The sequence below is a fragment of the Lissotriton vulgaris genome, chromosome 1_1 (genome assembly GCF_964263255.1).
Source record: "Lissotriton vulgaris chromosome 1_1, aLisVul1.2, whole genome shotgun sequence".
Taxonomy (NCBI): domain Eukaryota; kingdom Metazoa; phylum Chordata; class Amphibia; order Caudata; family Salamandridae; genus Lissotriton; species Lissotriton vulgaris.
The window spans coordinates 1996711782-1996733447 of NC_141685.1; the positions used below are offsets into that span (position 1 = coordinate 1996711782).

Below are 21666 nucleotides of genomic sequence, written 5' to 3' on the forward strand. Positions count from 1 at the left end.
TACATCAGCCTATTCAGCCTGCTCAAGACTCGACCCCTCCTCCCACTGTCTCATCTGCCACTATTCCTGCCACTGTTCCTGCCAATCCTTTTAAGGCACCTGCAACCCAGGGCCTACCAGTATTACCAGCACCTATTTTTCCGCCTGCCCAGCCACAAGTGACAGCGCAGCCAGTACTGGCTGACGATCCAACCGCTTCAGGGGGAGCAGTAGGAGGTCACCCCGTTACCCCGCCTCAAGTAAAACGACTCACACTTAGAGAAGCAGCATTACAACGCACACCAAAGGTAGCTAACTTCGCAACCCTAAGACAGTACATTACAGATTGTAGATATGATCCAGTACCAGGCGAAGAAGACATGCTATATTCATTACGTTTACGACGTGTTACAAACTATTTGACTATTTTACCAGAAATGACTAACCATTTAGACAACATATATCATTTTATTAGAACAGGGGAGAAACCAGAAAGTATTCATGAAACTCAAGGCATGATTTTGCAGTTCTTGATAAATTGTCTGATTAGGGAACAAGACCAGCCAGGTAAAGACAAAGACGAAATGAAACTTCTAATTAAATGGAGTAACAACATAGCTGATGGTAAACATAGTAAGCAAGGTTGTATAGAATCCATGTACAGAAAGATTCGTAAAGAAATTCTAGACATACACGCAAGGGAAAAAGCAACAAGAGAAACCGAGAAAACAGATGAAGACGTCTCAGACGACGATGATATAGAAACAAATCCACAAGACAGGATAGCGTACGTAGGTAGGGCGAGACCTTTTGACAGACCCTTTGACAAACCCATACGCCTAGAATGTAAGAAAAGTTTTCTTCATCCCATACCAGAACAATGTTCTCTTGAACATTTATTCCAAGCCACCGATAAAGTATTGAAAGAACGAATAGGTTATAGTGAACTTAGTACCATGCATGAACAGGAACTAGCCCGGTCAGCAGTCCAATGGGCTGGCAATACTAGTATATATAAAGATGATTCAGTAGCGCAAACGTTTTTGAATCTTTCCCCAGACGAACAGCGACTAGCTGGTATGTACATGATTCAACATCTCATTACACTGTATGAAAGTCAGCATTCTGATCCAGGTCCCCTATATAATGTATTGGAAAAATTACTGCTAAAAAGATGGAGAGGCTTAGGTACAGATCTAATTAACATCATTCTAGAACAACGTCACAAATACAGAACTTTCCTGACTCCACATTTCGTTCCTGTTCCACCCCCAGTAAGAAAACCATTTTACATAGACAGACAGAATCCCTTACGAGAAGTTCATCCCGTCCGGACCGCAGGAGGTGAGCTAGAACGAGTATTTGTATACACCCCCTTGACTAAAATGGAATTATTGGAAATGAAAAAATTGGTACCTTGTCATGATAAAGATCCAGCAGGATTTCACCGTGAATTAAAAGACATGCTACTCATGGGGGATTATACATATCCCGATATTCTTAAAATGTTAAAGGTATTGTTGCCTGCCGGCATTTATGAAAAACTTAAAGAAAAAGAATGGGAGGTGGGAGATACAAAGATTATTTGGACTGAATTAGAAACCGAAGAAAATGGGCGAGTCCCAGGTACGGGTCTTGGGGACAAAGCTAAAGCATTACCAGGATTATTAGTACAAGTCTTGCCGAGGTTATTGACAGTTAAAAAGGAAGACTGGGATGCAATCTCAGCCTGCAAACAGAAACAAGATGAAGACACTAGTGATTTTTACTCCAGATTCGAGAAATGTTTCATTATTAATAGCGGCCTGAAAACAAGTAGTGAATCATATCCGCATCTTTTTGTGACCAAACTAGTCGAGAATTCCTTACCACAGGTTAAAAACAGAGTACTGAAAGTTGAGAGTACATGGCAAGCTAATACCCCTTCCCAAATGTTACAAATGTTACAGTACCACCAGAATCGAATCAGAGAAGAACATGATCATGAACAGAGACGTATGAAAGACACAAAAATGAAAGTACTGGTTGCCCAGTCAGTCCCAGCAGACGGTCAGAAGAGGGGTACGACACAGACTAGTCATTCTGCAGCTCCTGTTAAAGGGAATTGCAACTATTGTAAACAGCCAGGTCACTATATAAACGAATGCACCGTTCTGAAATACAATATTGCTACAGGCAAGACAAAAGAAAGACCGCGTCCACCTAGACCAGAACATGTTCCACAGAATATTACACAGAACACGCAACCTCCACAGAATGCACAACAGACAGTAGCTGTACCCCAGCCCCAACCCATCACTGCCACGCAACATGTCACGCAGCAAATGTACCAGTATGCACAGTCAGATTATCCCGATTATCAACAGTACTCATGAAACAGCCTAGAGAGGGAGGTTGGCTTGCCCCTTATCGAGGTTCCTGTAGATCAAGAGGGTCCCTATGTACATAGTCAGGTATTAGGGAAAGACAGAACATTTTTGATTGACACAGGGGCGTGCAGAACTACCATCAGTCATGACGAGGTTCCAGGGGCACCCCTCTCAGGCTCACAGAATGTTTCCCTTGGATTTTCAGGAAAGCCTATTGTTAACGAAGTGTCAAAACCAGTTCCTCTAGGAATTGGTCCATTGTCTCGTACTACAGATTTATTACTTACAAAATCATGTCCTGAAAACTTGCTTGGTATTAAAACATTGAAAGCACTAGGAGCAGTGATATGTTGTTCTCCCGAAGGAGTGAGATTGTTTTTACGTGATTTTAAAGGACATTATGTGTTGAGAGATTTTGATCCAAGATTGCAGAATGTACCACAGCATTTATGGGCGCAAGGTCCAACTGATGTATGCACATTACACCCTATCGTGTCACTCTCAAACAAGGTGTTGTACTGCCCCGAATCCGACAATATAAGTTGCCACCTGAGGCTGTAGCAGCCTTACTGAAAATTATTGACGAGCTCATTGCTCAAGGAGTAGTTGTAGAAACTGATTCCAATGTATGTAATTCTCCAATCATTCCGATTCTTAAACGAACTGACCCGAATGCACCTCCAGTCTACAGACTGGTGATCGACCTTCGAGAACTGAATAAATGCATAATACCCCAGTACCCAGTGGTCCCAGATATTTCTTCCCTATTGACTACCATTGATTCCGAAGCGGCGTTCTTTAATGTAATCGATCTCAAGAACGCATTTTTTAGTGTCCCCATTCATCCTGAAAGCCAGTATCTCTTCGGATTCTGTTTAAATGGCCGAAGTTTAAAATTTGCACGTGCACCTCAAGGGTTTACAGAAAGTCCTAGTATTTACAGCCAAGCGCTGAAACGTCAACTAGATTGTATTCACATGCCTACTGACACTGCCCTGCTGCAATACGTTGATGACTTGTTAATTACAGCACGGACCGAACGTGACTGCGAACGCGCGTCACTGACAGTCTTGTATTTTCTGGCCGAAAAGGGGCATAAAGTGTCCCCTTCGAAGCTCCAATTCTGTGCCCAGCAAGTGGTATACCTTGGACACTTGCTGTCCAAGAGGGGTAGACAGTTGACAACAGACCGTATTCAGTTAATTGCACATCTGCCACAACCCAAGACACAAAAGGAAGTACGGGCCTTCATTGGCCTCACTTCGTACTGCAGACAATGGATTCCTCAGTATGCATATCTAGCCAAGCCACTCCTACAGTTGACAACACAGGAGGCAGCGACTTCGACTGTCCTCCCTTGGACTCAGGAACATACACAAGCTTTTGACGAATTGAAGAAAGCCCTATGTCAAGCACCAGTTTTAGCGACACCATGTTACAGCAAACCTTTTACACTGTTTGTCACAGAACGCGATGGCACAGCATTATCTGTTCTCACACAAGATCAAGCAGGACACCATAAGCCTTGTGCTTATTTTTCTAGTACATTGGATCCAGTAGCCCAGGCTTTGCCTGCGTGCTTGAAATCAGTTGCAGCAACAGCTCTAGCTATCAGACAAAGCGATTCCATAGTATTAGGACATCCCCTGACAGTACAAGTTCCACACTCCGTGGAAGTTCTTCTAAACCGAACACAGACTCAACACTTAACCATAGCACGACTGACAGGTTATGAACTGACATTGTTCCAACCACATATAGAGATCAGACGTTGCAACATACTCAACCCTGCCACATTGTTACCTTTGAGCACAATTGACCCGACACCACATGACTGCGTGGAAGTCATTAATACCGTGACAAAGCCCAGACAAGACTTGACGGACATTGCATTGCCCGACCCAGACCTGACACTTTACGTGGATGGTTCATGTATGAGAACAAGTACAGGAGAGTTAGTGGCCACCTATGCAGTGACCACTGAAACTGAAGTCATAGAAACACATCGTATTGACACACTGTCTGCTCAAGCAGCAGAGCTCATCGCTCTGACCCAAGCCTGTATACGAGCCAAGAACAAGAAAGTAAACATATATACAGATTCACAGTACGCATTCGGAGTCGTTCACGACTTCGGCGTTCTCTGGCAAGAGAGAGGTTTTTTAACTTCTCACGGTGCCAAGATACAGCATGGTCCCCTCATTCAAGCCCTGTTAGAAGCAATACATTTGCCTACAGCAATAGCTATCATGAAGTGCAAAGCACATACTAAAGTCACTGACAGCATTTCCCAGGGTAACGACCTGGCAGATCGAACAGCCAAACTCACAGCTCAGACTCAAACAGACATACCGACTGACATGACAAAGACTGAAGTAACTACACTGACACATTGTATGACAGTTAAGGATCCCACACTAGATGTACTTGACATACAGACACATGCAACCTCAGACGAAATCAGGAAATGGACTGAACAAGGAGGGATCCAGACAGACCAGATATGGATGACGAAGGGAAGAGCCACATGGTTCCTCCCCGACTCTATGGTACAAGTTATCATTAATACAGCACATAGTCCACCACACTTAGGAGAGAAAGCCATGTTAGACAGTTTACAGAATCTATGGTTCAACAAGCATTTACGTGCAGCAGCGAAACAGAAAGTGTGTACCTGCATGATCTGTTGTCAGTTCAATCCAGGCAAAGGCATTCCCGTGGAACAAGGTGGATTTCATCCTCCTGACCATCCTTTTGAAGTCCTCCAGATGGATTATATCCAGATGGACCGTTGTAGAGGATTCAAGTATGTCCTCGTAGTTGTATGTGCCCTTTCCAGATGGACAGAAGCATATCCAGTCCCGGATTACACTGCTGTAACCACTGCCAAACAGTTGGTCCGTGAATTTTTCCCACGATATGGTTTGCCCCGTGTCGTGTACTCTGATAATGTTCAGCCATTCTCGTCCGAACTCATGAAACAGGTATCACTCCTGTTAGGATACCAGTGGAAATTCCACTGCGTACGACACCCCGAAGCCGCTGGTCTCGTTGAGAGACATAATCAAACTCTGAAAACACGGTTAGCGAAGGTCTGTGCAGAAAAAGGAGTAGATTGGATGGTAGCCCTGCCGGTTGCCCTCTTTTACATGCGAATGGTAGCCCATTCTAGAACAGGTCTGTCCCCGTATGAAGTAATCTTTGGACGTCCCCCAAACATGTGGGGTACGCCTATTCCCCGAAAAATTACTGATGTTGAAAGTACTATGCTGACAGATTACCTGGCTTCCTTGATGTCTGCACTACTATCTTGTCGTTCACAGGTCGCGGCTGCCTTCCCGGACAATACCCAGGTGAAACCGCATGAAGTCGTTCCCGGAGACCTGGTATTGGTCCGCAACTTTGACCGATCGAGCCCTCTGGAACCCAGGTGGAAGGAACCCAAATTGGTGTTGATGACCACGAGGACCGCTGTAAAGATCGAAGGCAGGAAGGGGTGGTTACACTCCAGCCACGTGAAGAAATTTAATGGACTGTGTCCAAAGACTGTTCTCAAGGACTGCCCCGCTACAGACTCTAAACTCCCCCTGTTAGAGAAAACTCCACAACAGGAGTATCTAGCCAAACTGAGGTCTAGTAAGTCAGACAGCGTTTAATTGTTTAAGTCCCCCTCGGGTGAAGCGGTTAGACAGGTTTCTGACCTGTATAGAATAGACCCAAGTAGTCAGAGAGATAGGCGTAACGAGAAAAGAAAAAAACATTGTAACGTTTTGCACAGCGGATGCATAATTGCCTTGATCTCGATGTTTCTTCTGAGTCTTACGATAATCTGTATAAGTTTAATGTTACACGTTTTTTTCCCTCTTGATTCACATGTGCATGCTTCCTCTAATGACACTGTGGAGCACACTTTTAGTGACCTGCCCCCACATGAACTGTCCTATCGTTTAGCTATGCGCAACAATACATTCATCCGTATGTTACACCATTCTCACCAGACCAGCAATGCCACCAATTGCTGGGTATGTGGCCGACTCCCTCCCTACCAGAAGTACAAGGGAACTCTGCCTCTTTTTCCTTATCCGTTCACACATAATGGTTCGTGTGGTGCATGGTTTACTTTAATGTCTTCCCTAGATAGTAAGTCCACGGTTTCCCAAGGCAATTGGATATGGCGGAACCTGAATACAGTTATGAATAAAATATGTTTCCCAGACAAGGAAGGTCTTCCCCAAAGGACAGGGACCGATCTAGAAAATGAAGTGTATGGATTAGGTAATTTTACACTTAACCTCATGATTCTGAATGTGCAGTCTGAGACTAATTTGGACTTGCCGTTTATTACAGTTTTACCAGTGAAAGGCGAATTATGCATTAGGAAGAATGGTTCAGTACATCTAGGACACAGTGATTGTAATACTGTGGTCGAATTCAGTGATAAAGGAAAGTCTACTTTCAAAGCTTCCCGCCATTCTTATTTTATATGTGGTCAGACAGCTTATGTACGTCTGCCATTAGATTGGGATGGAACGTGTTACATTGCGTTCTTATTGCCACCTGTTTTTCTAGCCCCGCCTGATTATCATCGAAATCCACATCTTGTGCATGTAAGACATAGAAGGGAGATCAAGACCCCGATTGTCGATCAGACTGAGACAACATTGGAGCAATATACAGATTTCAATAAAGGATTCTTTTTCTTCATAGGTCCCATTCAAAATAGTAAATTAATACGTAGATTAACCCGAACTTTGGAAGCAGTAGTGAATGAGACTACTTCTGCTTTAGGTAACCTGACCGAAGAACAGTCTGCTATGAGACTTGTTGTTCTTCAAAACCGCCTTGTCCTTGACGTCATCCTGGCCGATAGGGGCGGGGCTTGTAGAGTCATCGGATCCAGTTGTTGTATTTTCATTCCTAATACCGCGCCATCAGTATATAAAGCGATCACAAGGCTCCATGAGATAGCTCATCAGATACACCAGAATCCTGGCTCCTGGACTTGGTCCGGTAGGCTCTGGAGTGTGATATCCGCCTGGGGATGGAAAGTATTGTCATTCCTAGGAATAATACTGCTCATAGTATTCAGTTGTTGTCTTTGTCTGCAATGTGGGCCAGCGATTTGCGGCTTGTGCGCCATAGCTTGTATTCCCCGTCCAAGTTCCCGTTCCCGTTCCCGAATGAAAAAAGATGAACAAATGATGCTATACGAACAGATAGATAGTCTCATGAAAATAGATATATCCTAAAGGGTGTAGTAGGGGCCAAGGAGGGAATGAGGTAATAGAAATTTTCAGGTATCCAATGTGTCCCCCACTCGCACCCTATCCATGCACCCATGTTCCATGTATGTCGTGTAATTCCTTTTCCGTGCATGCCACGAAGACGCATATGCATTTGCGTCCAACGTTAACATGTCAGTTATTCAGTTCTCCAAGAAAACCACGTTAATTTGGCTTCTAGGCCTATGGTGCCAACGTCTTTACATGGTGCACTTTTGAATCTCGCACACAATTTCTCCATGTTTCCTGGCTTCGTCGAGCTAGGCCCTTAATTGAGGCTCCAATTCTCTTCTGTCTCTGAAAGCTGCCGCCTAGGTATGCATCCCTGACCTCTGCCTTACTTCCTGCTCAGCGAAGCGGTGCCCGGCTCGGCCTGGCCTGCCTGCCAAAATAGTATTTTGCCTACAAGTTATCAGCTCAGCCTCCTCGAAAACACATTCCAGTCTAGTGAAATAGGTAAACATATTCCCGGCTGCAGAGCAAGGGGCCCAGTTCTCCTGTCTCCATGCAAGTGATTTACAGAACCCGTTACCATGGTAGGCCCATGGCCCCCGCTCATTGCACCAAGACACGTATGCACGCACTAGCATTCAGTATTGAACGGCCTTTGCCCGAGAGACCTTTTACTTCAGACGACACATCCTCCAAACATCAGATACCAGATATGCTATAGGTACAGGTCGTTCTGACATCCCAGAAATCAGTCTCCTCTACTAAAGCTAAAAGTCAAGCCCCCCAGTTTCCCCAGTTACACGTCCATACTACGTCATGCTCAGTTGCGCACGCACCCATACCAAAGGTTTCTGCTGACCCTGCAGAATCTCTCTATGCATCCACCCACTTATGACACTTATTGTGACGTTTCCAGTACACACCTCCGTGTACGCCTCTGTACACGCCTTCGTTTTACGCCCATGTGTTCTTATCTTTCTCTTTTCCACTTGTTACGCCTACTGTATGCATTTCAATTATACCGTTTTACTATATATAATGTGAGATGTTAATAAAACGTTGAATGTCCCTTCCTGAACCTTAGTGGTGATGGAACAGGATATCCTGATCCTCGAGAATCATAATTAAAGCCCGTATGACTCAGATACCACGGACTCTGCCTCTCATTTATTGAGCTATCCTTTATTGTCATTTAATGTATAGAAAAATAGTCCGGTAATTTTATTTACCACAACGTAAAAAATATAAATAAACACAAGGGAGAGTAAGGGAATTTGTTCACTGGAACTGTGAACGGGAAGTACTCCTAGTCCCCTAGACAAACTATCAATAAACATAAGAGGAGTATCACCTAGAAAAGCTCAAAGAGCGATCTGAGTGGGAAGATTAGATGAGAAGAAAGTCCTTCTTGGATTATAATAAACCCCTCACTCACCAACCTGGTTGGTGACATGCTTCCTCATCGGGGGTCCACCCTGATAGCCGAATGCCATCAGGGTGTGCTTTGACACCTGAAATACAGTGGAGCAGGTTTTTTAGTGTGTGAATAGTGCAAAAAAAGTGTTGATAATTGTCCTGGTATGACTATTGTTAATAAAGTTTATTTCTAGACTACTAGACAATACTAAAAATGTGTGAAGGATACAATTACAGTTTGTTATGACCATATGTATCTATGTGTTGGAGGTCTACATGTTTCAACCCGCTGATGGAAGTTGCCGGGTTTTCTTCAGGACCAGCGGAAAATGGGTGGTCAGAACGACGATTATTGGTGCGTGACTCAGCTGTATTCATTTCCACACCTATCAATTAGTGGTGTGCACAGTGATCAATAAATCGTTATACGCATAAGTATCTTGCACTCCATTTTTCTTTTGTGCGTGACTCAACTGTGCTCACTCACAGTGCAGTGAGAAGATAACGATGTGAAATTAATTGTCCTTTCAGGCATCACTGACGGACAGGACTCACAAACATATAAACACACAATAAGAGACCTGAGAGTGGCAGAACTTACTCCTGTATTAGGGTCTCTGGGCTTCACGGGGTTGGGTGGGAGTTGGCCTCTGGTAGGGACATATTCTGTATTTGGGGAAGGGTTAAAAATCGTCAGATGCTGATAAAGTGCCTCCGCGATAAAAAATGACTCGTAAGGTATAGTCAAGCATTTTAGAACAGGAATTTACTCACAGTTTGCCAGAAAAGAGCGTAGCCAATTACCTACATGCCTCACCCCGCACTGAAACTGCGAGCGCCGGGGCTTCTTCAAACAGAGTTGGGCGTTTCCGGGGGGCGGAGTCACGTCAATGGAACATGGCGTGAAGCTCAACACCACTCAATACGGAAAGTGTCTAGGGCCAAACAAGGTGGTTGCTAAGCAACCGAGTGAAGCAACTTTACTAACGGGCAAGGGTTGGAGGCACGGGGCCGGAGGAAAAAAGGGGGAGGGACATAGATACTAGCTAGTTCCTCGTAAGAGTCATGGGACAATACGAAATTAGATTGTAAAGCAAATAGGTACTCGATTATTTGCGATCGAGTTAAATGCTTGGTCTTAGTTAGCAGAAGAGGATAAGGATTTATTTAATGCATAGGGACAGAACAGGGAGGGAAAAACTGGAATAATCCAGTCGAATGACTAAGCGTACACTGGGCACAGACGCTTGAGTGTGAGAGATAGTAGCCTTACTACTAGCTGTATAGCGCTTAGGTATAATATGGCTGATTTCCCTGATAGTTTGCACAGTTCATGAATACAGAGATCAAAGGACTGTGGCCCATGGGATGTTATCGTTGAGCCCTACAATGTGGGTGGACAATTTATAGACCCATCTTTGTTCCTTCTCGTACAGGCGTTTTTGTACATTGGGTCCTGCTGTCACTTGTTCAATAATTGTCCATACCATATCATTAGGTGTATGGTTACTTTCAAGGAAATGGTCGGTCAGCTTAGTCGCATTTTTCTTGCACCGGATGGTACTACGGTGCTCACTGATTCGCTGCTTTATTTTCCTGGTGGTCATTCCTATATACTGTTTTTTACAGATGCATTCGATCAGGTACACCACGTTGCAGCTGTTACAGTTAGTGTGGGACATCTGTCTCCACACCTTTCCTGGTTCAATCTCAAGTGTCTTGGTATTCCTGGTTAGGTGACAAACGCTGCAGTTGCCGCACCAATAGTGTCCCGTTACTTTTGGCATACCCCATACTTCAGTAATAGTCTTGTTGTCATCTGTCTTTTTTGCTCTTGGTCTGGTATTCACCAAGGTGTCTTTCAGACTACGTTGTTTTTTTAATGAGAATAGTGGTTTCTCCCAGTGCAGATTGCCCGTATTTAGAATTGACCAATGCTTGTTAATGCTCCTTGTTACTTGATTTGAGATGGCATTGTATGTGGTTACACAGGTCAGCGGTATGTTTTCCTCTGAGGTGGGTTTCTTCTCCAGCAGGGCCTCTCTGGGCTGGTTCCTGGCATGCTTTTGACACTTATTGACAATCCTTGTAGGGTATCCGCGTGTTACTAGTTTCTTAGTAAGATCAGAGGCTTGTTCTTTATATTCCGATAGTTTGCTGCAGTTGCGGCGTAGTCTTAAGAACTGCCCATACGGGAGGTTTTCCCTGAGTGGGCGGGGATGAAAACTTTCGAACCTTAACAGATTGGTGGGCTTGTAGTGTGTTCGAGTCTCCAGATGATCATTTTCCTTAGTAATTACAACATCCAGGAATACTATTTCCTTGCTGTCATAGCAGTGGGTGAACTTCAGATTCCGGTCACAGGTGTTTATCCAAGTGATAAATCCGTGGAGCCTGTCAGTAGGTCCTTCCCATATTTCAAGGACATCGTCAATGTAGCGTCGCCAGAATTTTATGTTATCCGCGAATGGGTTTTGATGGTTTAGGATGAATTTACGTTCAAAATTGTAAACGTATAGTCCTGCCACGCTAGGAGCAAAAACACTGCCCATAGAAGTGCCCCCTATTTGTAGGTAGAGGGCACCCTCGAACTCAAAATAGTTCAGTTTCAGTGCTAGTTTGGCACATTCCAGAACGAACATCCTGGGTGTACTGAATGTCCAGGTGGTGTTATTCAGTGTATCCTCCAGGACTGTTATTGTGTCGTCCTGTGGTATACTAGTGTACAGGCTTTCTATGTCAAAGCTCGATAGAATTGTGTCTTCATTCACAGTTATGTCCTGCAGTAGGCTTAGCAGACTTTTCGTGTCCTGTAAGTAAGTTGAGGTGTCCTGGACAATAGTTTTTAGGAAAAAATCACAAAATCTCGACAAAGGTTCCAGTAAGGAACCAATGCCCGACACAATAGGACGTCCAGGGGGCGGTAGTCTACCTTTGTGCATCTTGGGTAGAATGTAGAAATACGGTATTTTGTCGTCAGTAGTACATAAATAGTCTGCCTCCTGTTTGGATATTCTGCCAGAAGCCTCTGCACTTTCGACCAGTTGCAAAATCTCTGATTTGAGTTCAACTGTAGGGTCTGACAAAAGAGTGTCAGAGGAATGTGATCTGCTTAGCGCTGTACTGTATCTAAATTCTAATCATATTATCTTCAATAATGATACAAGGAAAAGGGAAATTAAAACATGTATACGTTTTTAACACATCAATGGACACTTGACATAAATAATAATATATAAGAGGACACTTGAGATAGTGAGTTCATAGTAACAAATATGTACACATTGTCTCTCTAGATTCCAATCAGCATTACATTTGATTATAATTTGGGTTCCGGTTTTATGGTGTTAATATTTTTTTAATTTTCCTCAGTATTTATCCATATTTATTTTTTTGCAAATTTGACCTGTATTTATTTTGTGAAAAAATGAAGTTGAAATGTGTAAATGCCTGAACGCCTGACAGGTTTCAATGATATTAACACACTCCGATGGTAAAATATGCACTTGTAAGAAAATATGTAAATTCTAGTAACAAGGTTGTATAAATCTACTGCAGTTTAAGGCTCTTTACTAAAATACCTATTTTTTTTAATCCTCTTGCCTGTCAATCCGCACAGCTATTGGCCTGGCAGTCATGACTGACAGCATATAGAATCACTCAAAAACAACCCAATTTCCGCTTTTATCCAAATTTAAAAATAAATACAGACAGGAAAATAAATTGTTTTCTGTCAGTATTTATCTGTAAAAATCAGTAAAACAGAAAACAGGAAGCCTTAATTATAATGGAGGGAGAATTGAAAAATAAAATCATGTACATGTTTTAACGTATTAATGGACACTGTCCATACAAAATAACATATAAGAAGACACTTGAGATAGCGGGTTCTTAAGCATACACATGCGCATTATGTACAAATACAACATATTATTTGTCCCATGATTTGAAGTGTTATAATAGCACGCACTGAAGTACAAGTCTTTTCTTTGAGAAAGGAGGGTTCTGTATTGTAAAATTGAAGTTATAGTTTAGATGTTTAAGGTAACAAACTTACACATTCCTCCATCGTGTGCAGTCCTTGTCTGGTAAGAGTTAGATCTAGCAATCCATTTACATTCAAGCCTCTGTAGAGTCAATGAAACGTCTCCACATCTTGGAGATGGAATAGCCTTCTCAATGATCTGCCACCTAAGATCATCGGCTGTATGTTTTTTCTCTGTGTTATGCTGTTTCAATTTGACAGCGCATGCAGCTTCGATGCTGTCCAATTCTAGTCTTGACCGGTAGTGATGTTTGTCCGATATATATCAAATTGCACGGACACCAGGTATAGTACAAAATATTTGTGGAGGCACAGTTAGTGTGTTGCTGCAAAGCCATTTTTACATCCCCATGAATTAATTCTTTTGTGTTGGCAGTGTATTGGCAAGCAATGCAATTTCCACACTTGTAATGGCCTTTTACAGGGGTCTGGAGGTATAAATCCCACATTTCTGGTACAGTGTTAGTGGATTTTAGAACACAGCTATTGGAATGCAATAGATAGTGTCTGATGTTTTTAACTTTTCTGTAAGGAAAATGGGGAATTTCTTTGAAAATACTCATTGTATGACGAACTGGCCAGTGTACTTCATGGATCTTGACAATTTTGGTTGTGTCTGGACAAAAGGTAGTCACACAAACAACGTTTTCACAACACGCCTTTTGTCTTGTTTTGAGTATTTCTTCTCTAGGGCTATACCAAGCTCTTTTCATGAAGGTCTTAACTAGTTGCTTTGGATACCCCTTTTGCCTCAGTTTACAGTTGAGAATGGATCCCTCTTTGAAGAAGTCCTTATTTTGAGTACAATTTATTCATAACCTCAAAAATAGACCACAGGTGTTTTAAAAGCACCTCTTGGGGGGCGTGGCCAAGATGGCGGCTTAGGTGGACGTGCTTTCCGGAGGCTCCCCGTCCCGGACCCCCATGCCCGGACTAAGTAGCTGATAGCCCTACAGCCGGGCTTTGAGACTGGATGGGGGAAAAGCACGCAAAGGCGACTCGGCCACCGGTGAGCGGAGCGACGAAGCAAGAGAGCTGGCAGACGGGGCTGTGCCGAGAGAGGCAAGCGGCGGCCAGTCCTCCACGCGGCAGAGAGGCCTGAGAGGTCCGTGGGGGTGCTGACGGGCCGGGAGGGGTCGTCGGAGCTGGCCAAGGCACTCGCGGGGGTCCGCTGGAAGTACGGACCGGATCAGCCTCGTAGGGCCGAAGGAGAGGCCAGTGAAGGACGTCGAAGGGCTGCCCGGTCGAGAGCAACAGGGAAAGGCCCCGGCTGCGGCCCTGCGGCCGACAGAGTGAGAGCTCCGGAGGGCGTGTGAGCACCGACCCCCCGCCTTGCAGAGGAGCCTGGAGAGACTGCGGCACTGCCTCGAAGGGTGAAGTAGGGGCGGCCAGAGGCGTACCGTGAGCTCCGGAGCCGACAAGGGCCGGTTCGGCCCTGGGACCTCTAGTGAGCGGCGGAGGTGAGGAGACGACAGGAGGCCCGGCAGGCGCTGTCAGGAGAGGCCCCGGCTGCGGCCTAGCTGACGGGGGAGAGCAGGCCCCGGAGGATTGATGCCTGAAGGAGCGAGACCTGCGGGCGAAACACTTCACCAGCCTCGACGGTGAGGGTGACAGGACTGGCGACGCCAGGGGACCTGGCAAAGGCAGGTCGAGGCTTGGGCCTGAAGGGAGGAAGAGCCGGGCAGGCCTGAGGGGAGAAGAGCGGGAGGCTACGACGTGGGCCTGTTATGAGAAGACTCTCCGACCTCGGGTGCAGTGTACGCTTGCATCGTCGGCCCCCCTGGGGAACCCCACGCCACAGAGAGGGGGCATAAGCCGGGCTGGCAGGGGGCGCTGGTGGCGCCGAGACCCGGTATTGGCGAGATTCAGCTTGAACCAGGCAGCCCGCAGCCATTACACCATATAGCTGGGAGTCAGAGGCCGAAGAGAACAAGCCACGTGGTGAAACGAGAAGTCGGGGAGCACGGCCTGGTTCCCCAGAAGGTGTCAGCGATCTACGAGAGGAACGGGGCCCGACTATTGCAGAGGGGGCCCGGCGGCGGACCCGCAGTACAAGGAAGCAAGACCTGAGGCGACGAACGCTTCTACGACGCACTGTGAGTGGAGATCCCCGAACTCAGGGGCAGGTTGGCCGCCTGGAGCCACGGTGAGACTGGTGACGCCGAGGGGCCACGGGAAATAGCGACGGCCTAGGGGCACTGCGCCGCCAGCGGCTTGCTGCATAAACTGACCGTGCTGGACTCCTGGCCTAGATACTGGCCTGGACGGCTTGACTGAACCCCTAGCAAACAGGCGGAGAGGCCGGCCGGAGTCGTGCTACTTGGGAGAGGGAAGATGGCGGCCAACAATCGCAAGGGGAATCGCACCATCACGGACTTATTATCGAAAGGGAACCCCAAACCTGAAAAGAGTCCAGACAAGCCGGCTCAGGGGCCCCCAACAAAAGGGACTGACCGAGAAGGAGGAGAAGCCCCGGCGACCAAGGCCTTCATGGAGGCTCTCTTCACCTCCCTCAAGGAGGACATTCAGTCCCTCCGACAGGACATGGCGGGGGAATACAAAGAGCTTCGCCGCGATGTTGATGACCTAGGGGAAAGAGTGGCAGCGAATGAGCTCTCCGGTCAAGCTAGAAGCGAAGAGGTGGAATTCCTCAGACAGGAAATTGTCTGGCTTCATAAGCAACAGACTGACCTCCAGTCCCACACGGAGGACCTAGAAAATCGTTCCAGGCGGAACAACATCAGGGTTCGAAATGTACCCTCTTCGGCTGAGGAGGGAGATGTCGCAAACTATCTACAAGGACTATTCCGGGCAGTACTTGAAGAAGGAGACCATTTCGAAATTCGCATTGATAGAGCACACCGAGTGGGCCCGACACGTAGGTCCCGAGGTCCTCCCCCTGACATTCTAGCCTTTCTACCCGATTACGCCTTAAAAGAGCGCATCCGGAAGGCGGCGCACCTTAAGCAGCCCATTCAGTATCAAGGCCAGGCTCTGGACCTTTTTCAAGACCTCTCAGCGATCACGCTACAAAAGAGGAGATCCTTCAAACTAGCAACCACGTTTCTCCGCAAAGAGGGGGTCCAGTACTCCTGGGGTCACCCCTTCAGACTGATCTTCCGTTGGAATGGGACCCTACATCAATTGCGCTCCCTGAGAGACACTTGCTCCGTGCTGGGGATTCCATACGAGGAGATTCACCCAGGAGTTGACGAGAATGGAGGCTCCACAGGGTCCCCACCCACATCCTCTCAAGCGATGAGCGACGGCTGGCAGAAGGTGCGACGCGGCCGGTCGTCAAAGAAACCACTCAAGCCTGACCAACAGACAATGGAGCAGGAGAAGGCAGTAGCTATACAGGAAGTCTCCAAAGACACCGGGGCAGGCTCATGAGGTCCGGTAAGGGGGGTTATGCACAGATGATGTGGCGCTAGGGGTGGGGAATGGGGCGAGGGGTCTCGAGCCGTCGAGCCGCCACTGCCATCTACCCATTACAAGTACTCTTTGACTGCAGTTCCGAACTGGAGAGGTTGGGACCAGAGGCATGGTCCGAGTTCCTGGTTTCAAGTTGGGGATTGCTGTTCTGCTATCCTGTTGGGGGGGGTTACGGGGGGGGAATACGTGGTGTTAACATGCTGCACTGGTGCTCAGGGGCCTTCTACTGCCTGTGGTTTGGAGGTTGAAAGGGAGCTTCGACGAGAAAGTGTTGACGGAAGGGGCGAGGGGATCTATCCTGGCACTGAACCAGGGGGGTGGCAGGGGTGCGGACGGGACATGAAGTGTGTAGAGATACCCCGGTCTGGGAGGGCAGGACAGGGGAGGGCATTTTTAGTTGAGAGGTCAGGTTTTGTCCCCAAATGCCTGTGACGATCGGAACCTGGAATGTTAAGGGACTGAACTCCCCGCAGAAGCGCCAGAAAGTTTGGAAGTATGTGTTAGACCGCCATTTAGATATTGTTGCATTACAGGAAACACATCTTCTGAAATCGGAAGACCATCGGCTTAAGCACAAAAAATACCCCCTGATATATAAAGCCTCTGCGGCAACTAAACAAAAGAGTGTAGCATTGCTGTTCAGCCCGGCTGCACAGTTCCAGCCTATGTGCACACAGAGTGACAGAGAAGGGAGATGGCTGATGGTCAAGGGCCGATTGAAGGGCAAAGTGTGCACGTTTGTATCAGTATATGCCCCCAATACTGGCCAAAAGAACTTCTTGCTTACACTTCTGGGTAAAGTGACAGACTTTGCAGAGGGTCCTATTTTCCTTTTGGGGGATTTCAACCTGGTCTGGCACCCAACTCTAGACAGCACACACAGTAGAAGATCTGACATGGGCACATTCCCAGACTCTATCCAGGCACTTCTGGGGGACATGGGGCTCCTAGACAGTTGGCGATTGGCACACCCGACCACCCGGGACTTCTCGTTCTATTCCCATGTGCATCACACCTACTCACGACTTGATTACATCTTTCTCAGTCAGTCCCTACAGGGCTCCCTGCAGGACGCAAAGATCCTCCCCATCTCTGTTTCTGACGATGGGATGTACACTATTTGTTTAACCTGGCTTGGTGGGGCCCGGAAACCAGCACGTTGGTACTTCCCGGAAGCATTGGTAAGGGACAAGACTTCGTGCACGCAGCTGAGGGAAACGGTTGGGGAGTTCTTCTCCTTTAATGACCCGGGGGAGACCTCGGAATACAACACCTGGGACACGTTCAAATCGGTTATGAGGGGTAAATGCATTGCACTTAACTCAGCACTTAACAAACAGCGCGCTAGGGAGAGGGAAGGCCTAGAGCAGGGGCTATCGAAGGTAGAACAGACCCACAAGCAGACACCTACCAGGCAGACACAGCGTGCACTCACGGCCCTTAGAGGCAAGCTGCGGGCCATATATAACAATAGGGCAGAGTTCACCCTCCTCAAGCTGCGCAGCCTATCCTATACACAGGGTAACAAAGTGGGGAAGCACCTGGCCAGACAGTTGAAGGACAAACTGGAGAGGGAATATATTGGGGGAATACGTGATGGGGCAGGGAACCTAACTCACAGGGACGAGGACAAGGCAGACCTCTTTGGAGCGTTCTATGCATCTCTATATGCGGAGGACACTCCTGACATTGAACGCCAGCGCGCTTTTCTGAGGGACCTGCCCATCCCACAGGTGTCCCCGGAATGGAACGAAGCCCTTATAGCCCCTATCACTCTAGAGGAAGTCCAAGGGGCTATCAAATTGCTTAAGGCCCATAAGGCACCTGGAACGGATGGGTACACTGCAGTCTTCTACAAGACCTTTACATCCGAGATCGCGCCTCACCTGGTCAGACTTTTCAATCGTATGGCCGCGGATGGCAGCTCTGCAGCCTCCATGTCCGAGGCAGTGATCTCGGTGATCCCCAAACCGGGCAAGGACCCTTCCCACTGTGCCTCCTATAGGCCCATTGCCCTTCTTAACATAGACGCCAAACTTTACTCCTCCATACTGGCCAAGAGACTGGGCGACCTTATGCCGCTTATCATCCACCCTGACCAGTCTGGCTTTATCAAAGGGAGGCAAACCCATGACAACACCAGGCGCATTGTTCATTTAATAGAGCAGGCCAACAAATTTAAATACCTGCGGTGTTAATCGGTCTTGACGCCGAAAAAACGTTTGACCGCGTGGATTGGAGCTTCCTATGGTCCACCCTGACTAGGTTTGGTTTCTCCCCTCAATTTATTACAATGCTCCAGGCCAACTATCGACTCCCAAGCTCTAAGGTCTCGGTCAATGGGGTGCAGTCAGCCTCCTTTGTACACTCTAGGGGGACTAGACAGGGTTGCCCTCAGTCCCCCTTACTCTTCGCCCTCAGCATAGAACCCCTGGCTATAGCGGTTAGGGAACATCAGGGGATAGAGGGTCTCCCCTTCACTGGAGAGTCCCACAAAATCTCGCTTTTCGCGGATGATGTCCTCCTCTCTCTGTCCAATACGCTGGGTTCCCTCCCACATCTACAAGACGTACTTGCCTCCTTTGAGGGGGTGGCAGGATTCAGAGTCAACCTGGACAAATCCTACATACTTAACCTAACACTTTCTCAGGCAGAGGCCTCGCAGCTCCGAGCGCTATCTCCGCTAGACTGGGCACCCTCCTCCATACAATATCTAGGGGTCCAGCTGGCTCCCAAGGTTGATCAATTGTACGCAGCTAATTTTCCTGCACTCCTCTCCTGCATCCAAAAAGAGCTGATGCATTGGAAGCCGCTATTTCTCTCCTGGTTGGGTCGCATACATGCCATCAAAATGACCCTCCTACCTAGACTGCTCTATTTATTTCAGGCACTCCCTGTAGAACTGGAGGAGGACTTTTTTGCGCGCCTAAAGACCATGATTCTGAAGTTTGTGTGGCAGGGGGGAAGGGCACGTTTCTCCTTTTTCATGCTAAGACGCCCACAAAGAGAGGGAGGAGCTGGGCTTCCCGACCTTCGCCTATACTATAAAGCGGCCCAACTGCGCATCCTGGTTGAATGGGCACAGATGGAATCGGAGAAACACTGGCTCCATATGGACCGCAGCGTGGCAGGCAGAACGATCTGGGACTTGATCTGGCGCGCTAAAAAGGACAGGCCCCGCAATGCATACATTAGCACCCCGACACGCACCACCCTAAAAGTGTGGGACTCTGTGGCGGAGAGGGAGGGCTGGACGTCCTTCCCTTCACAGCTTACTCCAATTCACTTCACCTCTTCCTTTCCTCCGGCGCTCCGAGAGGGGCCGTTCGATGCATGGAGGACGGGCGGCTGTCTGGCACTCACGCACCTGTTCCACAACTACGATCCACTTACTTTTGAAAACTGCAAGAGGGACTATGGGGTAGGGGACCAGGAGCGCTACCACCACGCGCAACTCCTTCACTGGGCTCTGAGCCCACAGATTAGGGAGGGAGCTACCCGACCTCTTACCAGGTTGGAACTATTCCTTCTCAAGGCTAAATCCATGAAGGGGGCCATCTCGACGCTGTACAAACTCCTACTTTCCACAGAGGCCGCCCCACGTCCGCGCTTCATGTCTTGGTGGGAGGGGTTGGCTCAGCGGGACATTGGGGAAGAGGAGTGGACGCACCTGTGGGCTGATATCTTCCGCTTTAACCGCTCCCCGAAGCTGAGGGAGGCACATTTAAAGGTAATGGCAGACTGGTACCTATACCCATCTAGACTGGCGAAGATCTTTCCAGGAACATCAGATAGGTGCTGGAGGGGGTGTGGGCTTCTGGGAGATTTTCAGCACATATGGTGGGATTGCCCCTCCATTAGGCCATTCTGGGAGGAGATCCTTGCTCAGATAAAATCCATTTTAGGGTACCCGGTTCCGACTACGCTGGCAGAAGCCCTTCTAGGCCTTAGGGACCCTCAGCTAGAGCACCAAACCAGAGCCGATAAACGAATTCTGTGGCTGTGCTTGGGGGCTGCTAAACTAGCGATTGCAAATGCGTGGAAGCAGAAGGAGGCACCCGCGATGTCACTGTGGCACTCCCGCCTGTGGCAATTGCTCAGCTTGGAGCATATGTCCGACATCTCGTGAGGACTTTAAGAACTTTGAGTATCGCTGGGGACCACTGGTCTCGTTTCTCTCCAAGGGCCTACCTTCCGCGGTGTGCCCCTCTACTCTCAGGGCCATGCATTTGTTCCAGATTTAAAGGCCTCATAGAGCTGACGCACTACTGTATGGCACTTCACCTCTGGGGGGGTGGGAGAGGGAGTTCGGGGGGGTGGGGAGGGAGAGTTGGAGGATATGGGTTTTCTTTTTTACTGTTTGAATTAGGGTAAAATGTCCACCTTCAGATATCCAGGTGCTCTAGGGACTTGCCACAAGTGGAACGCTCTTGCTGGTACTGATGGAGCTCAGGGGATGGGAGAGCACAGCGTGGCTAAGGACTTTAGCGTTGTGGCATTGCTCTTGGGATTTCTCCCTTCTAGACCAAACTGAGACTCAACCCTGGCCACACGAGCACTATATGTTACAGACTTAAAAAGCACAGACCAGCGGTGACTTGAGTCACTATGCAGTACTGTCCCCTTAACCTGGCCATGTGGTACGTGCGCTGTTCATTGTATTGTGGGCCCCTGCGTGGGGGCGAATTGTGCCCTGTTTTTATGACTGTGGACAACAATAAAATCTGTTTGACAAAAAAAATAGACCACAGGGAAGTCCATCTTTTCAGACCCGTGGGTGAAAGCTACTATATTGCAATAGTGTGTTGCGTTCTGTCAGTTTTCTGTAGAGGGATACGATTAGACAATTATCCTTATTCTTGATTTCTAGGTTTAAGAACGGAATACTTTGTATTTGTTTCATAAGTGAACTTGAATTATGGTTGGCAGGCATTGAGATAACGTATGAACTGATGTAGTGTGTCTTGCGAGCTTTTCCTGATCAATAATATATGAGATATGCAGCACTTCCAATATCTGATGTTACTTTGAAAGGGGTTGGACACAGTATTACAAAAGTTATGTTCAGATTGGCCAACCTAGAGATTTGCTAGGTTGGTAGCAAAAATGGCTCCCATTGAAGTCCCTGAACATTGTTGGTAATATGCAGAGTCAAACAGAAAATAGTTGGTAGTTAAGGCAATCTCTA

General features: G+C 47.4%; 1 protein-coding gene across 2 annotated transcripts in view; it reads right to left on the reverse strand.

Moving 5' to 3' along the window:
• CDC123 (cell division cycle 123) overlaps window positions 1-21666 on the reverse strand; it is a 414248-nt gene that overhangs the window by 93422 nt on the left and 299160 nt on the right. The window lies entirely within an intron of this gene.